The sequence below is a fragment of the Lagopus muta genome, chromosome 5 (assembly GCF_023343835.1).
Source record: "Lagopus muta isolate bLagMut1 chromosome 5, bLagMut1 primary, whole genome shotgun sequence".
Lineage (NCBI taxonomy): Eukaryota > Metazoa > Chordata > Aves > Galliformes > Phasianidae > Lagopus > Lagopus muta.
In genome coordinates, this window is record NC_064437.1 from 9,469,630 (window position 1) to 9,475,629 (window position 6,000).

At 51.4% G+C, this 6,000-nt stretch overlaps 1 protein-coding gene across 1 annotated transcript in view; it reads right to left on the bottom strand.

Annotated features, from left to right (window-relative positions):
• RNF220 (ring finger protein 220) overlaps positions 1 to 5,691 on the bottom strand; it is a 162,568-nt gene extending 156,877 nt beyond the window's left edge. The window contains exon 1 of the mRNA XM_048944356.1: positions 5,593 to 5,691. The gene's annotated coding sequence lies outside the window, so the exon portion shown is untranslated. The remainder of the gene's footprint in view (positions 1 to 5,592) is intronic.
• Positions 5,692 to 6,000: the final 309 nt, after the last annotated feature.

Here is a 6,000-nt window from a genome sequence, read left to right on the forward strand (position 1 = left end):
CCGTAGGATCCTACAATGTGATCCTACAGGCCATGGGGTGTATGAATGAGTCTGTATGGGTGCATGTGCGTGATCCATCATCACAAACATGCACAGGCACTCTCCCTGTTAGCAAAAGAAGAGACTTCGCCAATAAAATGCCTGGCGTCTCTGACAATGTTTAAAATCATAATGGGTGCTTCTGCCATCTGATCTCCGCAAACGTCTGCCTTTCGGGTCAGGGACGAGAGAGAATGGATCAGTAATTTTAGTTCCTAATGCACTCACTCTTAAGTAGATTTGTAAACTGCCCTGGATGTGCCATTAACATTTAGAGGAAAATGTTAACCAAATTTCTGACTTGCATCTCGTCGAGCCTCCCAGGAAGAGCTGCTCCTCTCTGCGTCCCCCTGAGTTCACTCGGGCTTTTTGCTTTGTTATTTTCTCCCCCAATCAATCTAGTGTCTTTCTTTCAAGTTTCCGCTGCCTGCCATTCAGGCCCCACAGCCCGGCTCGAAACACAAGGACCATAACTCCGAAACAATATCCCGGCCGCCGGAGCTCAAAGGGCCAGAAAAATCATATAATAATAAAAAGCTGTTACAAATTGTGCCTCTTAAATCCAGCGGGTCAAACATCTCAAATAAAACTTACTGAAAGAGTGTCTCCCTAATGGAGTGCCTTTTGTGCTGTGTGAATGAGGGAGCCTGAGTTAACACAGCGCACGGAGCCAGCCGTGCCTTCAGCACAGCACGGCAATGCTGCTCCTTCTCCCTCATCCTGCACCCAGCGATGGGTATCGATGGCAAAAACAAGTGGGCATCGTCTCTCCTTGGCACCCCTTCGGACTTCAGTGCTGAATTACTGCATTATGGATCTTGCACAAGTGAAGCTGCTCTCTTCCAGATTTTAAATAAGTTTCCCACCCAGGCATTGCCACAGAGAGCATGGGGAGAATGGTGCCAGTGCACCCAGTTCAGCGCTGAGCCCTCTGCTCTGCCGCTTCATGCAGTGCTCCTGGAAGCTCGTGGCCAGGAAACCACCTCTGCTGGGAAATTTGGCATAGCTGGAGGCTCGCAGGGCCCTGTAGGTGCACACGTGTATGCACAGAGCTGTATCTAAAGGGACGCTTGCAAAGGAACCACCACCCTCAGAAATAAACAGTGGAAGTGAAACCGAGCGATCACGGAAAATATGGATTTCCAGGAAAAAAAAAGAAAAGAAAAGAAAGTCAGAAAGAGAGAAACAAAGCAAAGCAGCCACCTCTGCCTCCTTTTCTATTTTTACTTGTGCCACCACCCCGCTACGTTAAACGTATTTCATAAATTAGTAATCTGGCTGCAACACTTGACACTCCTGTAGGATACTGTGAATCACCGCGGCCGCTTATTCGTTTGCAAACTTCATTACGCCAGGAATAAATCAACACGTTACCATATCTCACCGGCCAAATTTCTTTTTCTTTCTTGTTGTTTTTTTTTCAGCCCCCACTTCCTTTTTCGTTTTCTCTCCCCAGTGCCTCCCCCCAACCCCTAACCCCCCCCTTTCCCAGCAACGTGTGCAGATCAGACCGCGGCAGAGCGGTCATTATGAAAATCTCTCGTTAATACACTCCCGATGTCAAAATGTCATCGGTTTAAATACGGAACCCAAAAGAAGAAAACTAACCGACCTCCTTAATTAAGAAAATCTGGATGGCGGGATGATGGGCCGGCTGCAGCGCGGGGTGGCGGGCAGGCAGCGGGCACAGGGAGGGACTGCTGCTTTTCTGCCTCTATGCTGATTTTTTTTAATTTAGCACCTCGCGCAAATCCAGATTAAAATAACTCCGGCTATTGATCCGAGCAGTGGAATTGACATTAATTTTAGTTCACTTCTCACTTTGCAAAGGGATCAATAGGAAGTAATAACAGCTGACATCCCCGCTGAAAGGAGGAGAAAAGACGGGCTGCAGACAGAAATCGAAAAGCAACCAAATAAATCAGCAGCTACTTTTCCACGGCATCAGACAAACTCCAAACAGATTGCGAAAAGTCTTTGTTGAATTAACTAAACAAGGAGCGGAGGGAGGGGGTGGAGATCAATCTATGGAGCCGCATGAACTGCCCACCAAGTATCAAGGTTATGAAAACACACACATATATATAAATATATAAAATTTTAATGGTTACCTATCTGCATAGTTATGGGTTTTTAAAGCCGCCCTGGTTAAGGTGTACACAAATTACCTGTGTAATTGTGTGTGTTGCTAATAACACTCCACCACCAAGACAAATTGAATGGCTCTGAACCATAAAAATAAAATCTCCCAGCAAGGAACGAGTTGTAATCAGTTCTCTCCGCCTCGGTTTTGGTTCCTCTGTGCGTGGAGATTGTAACACCGCTCTGAATTAGTTAAGTCTGATAAAAGTAGAAGGCTCAGAGCCGGAATTCGCAGGCATCACCCCAGCGAGTGAGGAAATGAGGAGGGAGAGCTGCTTGCAAGCATAACCCCCTCGGTGAGCACAAATGCAGGCACATGCACGCCGCATACACAGCCACCACCTCTGCAAAGCTTACTCTAAAATGCCACTCGGAGTTCCTCTTCCTAAATCACTGCTCTGCTATCGATTAAAATACACACAACGCACCGCCCTGGGTTCCTACAACAGGTTGCATTTTTGTGGTCTCTCAACCATTTCCAAATGTCAGAGATACAAATAATGGGGCGAATTAACATTTTTCTACCTCCAGAAACAAAGTTTTCATAGGGGGAAAAAAATTAATTAACAAGTTACAGGGGGGAAAGGGGGTGGGTGGGTGGGAAGAAAGATAAAAACAAAAGGAAACACGGGAAAATTGATGATGCATTTAAATGAGGAGAGACCCAGAAAAAAATCGCAATATCCATTTACATTAAAAAGTTTTTTCCCCATAAATGTCAAGTAGGAATTTAGAAATATGCTCTGAGCAGAAAAGCCAAAGATTATAAAACAAAATAATGCCAGCTGTTTGGGGATTTAAGTGCTCAAATGGATTATATATTTGAACCGAACTGGATTTCCTTATAATAAATAAAACAAATGCGAGCTCGAAAGGCAACAAAGGAGAGCTCTCATCACTGGATTAAGATACAAAAGAAAAACAGTTAATTTTTTCCAACGCGTGAGATATGTCCACTGCTGTGAATATCGGTTTGGGGGGAGGAGGAGGGGAAGAAAAATAAAATAAAATAAAATAAAATAAAATAAAATAGAAAGAGCGGAGCGGAGGGGCCGGGTGGAGCGGAGCGGGCAGCGCTGGTCCCGGCCCCGGGAGGCACCGGCTGGGAGGGCAGCGCGGCCTCTGCCCCTCCGTGGGGTTTGTTTGGCTGCAAAGTTCTTCGAGGAAAAAAAAAAAAAAAAAAAAAAAAAGAAACAAGGAAAAAATAAAAGAAAGAAAGAAAGAGGAAAGAAAAGAAAGGAGGAAAGAAAGAAATGAAAGAAAAAAAAAAAAAACAAACAAATAGAAAGAAAAAAAAAAAAAAAAAAGAAGCCCCCGGGCGGAGAGGGGATACCCTGCGGCGGACTGCGGGGAGGAAGCGCCTGGGGTTTTGTAAAAGAATAAAAGGAGGGAAAAGGGGGGGAAAAAAGCAACCAACCACCTACCTACGGCTGTGCGCGGCGCGGCCCCCCCGTCCCGCAGCCGGAACGGCACCGGCGCCCGCGGGGGGAGCGCGGAGCCCGGAGCGGCCCCACTCCGCCGCCGGCCCCACTCCTCCCGCTCCAGTATTCGCTGCCCCTCGGAGAGGTTTTTCAATACAAGGAAATAAAATAAAATCAAAAGGGGCGATGCCCACGTTGCAGCCTAGAGATTGCCCCGCGGGTCCGATGTGGGCGGCGGTAAATTAAACAGGTGTTTGGTGGCACGGCACGGTGTGGCTCGGCACGGTTCGGCACGGCTCGGTACGGCACAGCCCTGCACGGACGGCACTGCCCGACCCGACCCGGTACGGCACGGCTCCGCTCGGCACGGCCCGACCCGGCACGGCTCAGCCCGGCACAGCCCCGCACGGACGGCACGGCCCGACTCGGCTCGGCGCGGCACGGCACGGCACAGCCCGACTCGGCACGGCTCGGTCGTGCTGCCCTCGCCCACCCTCCCCCCGCCCCCCGCCCTGCCCTACCCGTTCCGTGCTCCTTTTTCTACCACTTTTTCCCCTCCTCAAAGCCCCGGGTCACACAGATCATCAAACGCGGGGATGACCGCGGAGTTGTTTGAATTTATTGCAACAATCACTTACCATCCACGTTTCCTGTGTGGAAGGATAAGCATTCAACACAACTCTTTAAGTAGACAGTTCCTAATGATTTCATTGTGGTCAAACAGATGGTTTTTATGTATTTAGATCTGAAGGTGAGGAATTATTTTCCGTGCTTCCACCCCTATTTACAGCTTCCCTGCTCTAGAGCCGGCGAAAAGAAATAAAACCCTGCGAGCTCTCGACGATCCGGAAAGTTTTCTAAGCGAAAACACGCACAAATCCCTTCACCTTTGCGGCTCTCCACGCTCCGCGATTGACACGTGGAGTAATTTTAGCGCATTCGTTGGAGAACGGCGACAATTTAAAGCGACTCTACCTTTGTTCGAGCGGAGCGGAGCGGTGCGGGAGGGCTCCTACCTGGAGGCGGTCGGGGAAGGGGAGGAAAAACGCCGGGGATGGAGGAGCCGAGCTGGGGGCGAAACTTCAGCCCCGGCCGAATTTAAGCTGAGAGGCACCGGCGGACAAATCACTCTTCCGATCGGGGATCACGCATTTTGGGGACGGCTTAAAAACTAGAAAAGTTTGCCCGGTGATAAAAAAAAAATAAATTAAAATTAAAATAAATTATTTAAAAAAAAAAAAAAAAAAAAAAAAGGAAAGCTTCGGAGGGAATGAGGTCCTCCGGCTGCTCGGCGCGCAGAGAGCCCGGCGGTGCTGCGGGCACTTGTATTGCAAAAGAAAAACGCTCGCGTGTTTTAAACAGAAAGGGGAGGGAAGGGGGGGGGGGGGGAGAGAAAAAAAGGAAAAAAAAAATCAGGAAAAAAAAAAAGTGAAGGGTCTGCGAGTGGCACAGGCAGCAGATCTGCTTATTTCCTTTGAAAAAGTTTTTGTTTTGCAGCGGCTGGGAAATGAAATCGTTGCTGCCGGAGCAACGGCGGAGAGAGAGAGATCGCAGCGGAGGGCAGCGAGGAAACAACTCGCCGCGCTGCCCCTCGAAATGAAAAATAATAATAATAATAGAAGAGTTAAAAAGGGAAAGATCTCGGAGCGAGGGCTCCGCGCACCAGGTCGGGTCGGGTCCCCCCGCCCAGCGCCGTCCCCGGGCCCCCGGCACCTGATCCCCCTGCTGGCTGCCGGTCCCCCCCGAAAGGCACCGGGGGGAGGGGAGCGGATCCGGGCGGCCGGGGGCTCTCCGAGGCGGCGGGGGGGGAGCCTTTATCCGCCTTTCCCTTCGGTATTACCATGCCGCTCCCCACCCGCCCACCCGGCCCTCCGAGCAGCCCTGCTCGCCGGGGCCGGGGAAGGAGAAAGGGGAAAGGGAGAAGGAGCGGGGAGTCGGGGAGGGAGGGGGGAAAGTTGCCCTGCGAAGTTTGCCCGGTGCCGGTACTCACGGTGCGGGGAGCGGGGCAGTCCCGGGCGTGCTGGCCCCGCTGCTGCATGGAGCGGAGCGGGAGGCGCCGGGGGTGCGAGGGAAGGAGCAGTGCTGCCTCTCAGTGCCGGCTCTCATCAGTGAATGAGCCTCCACTCTCCGAGGGACTCCCGGCTGCACACACACACACACACGCGCACACGCGCGCACACACGCACACACACACTCGCACACCGAGCCGGGCTCAGCACTGCATACATTAGGGCGCTCGGGCACTATGGGAAATGCAGTCCAGCATCGGGAGCCCACCCGCCTGCCGCCTGCAGCCCCCGAAGTTGCTCAAATATAGGGCAGGGGGACTGCTGCCCTCCCGGCGTGCCGTGACCCCCCCGGCCCCTCCGCGCTGCTCTACCCAGCTCCCGGCACCCGC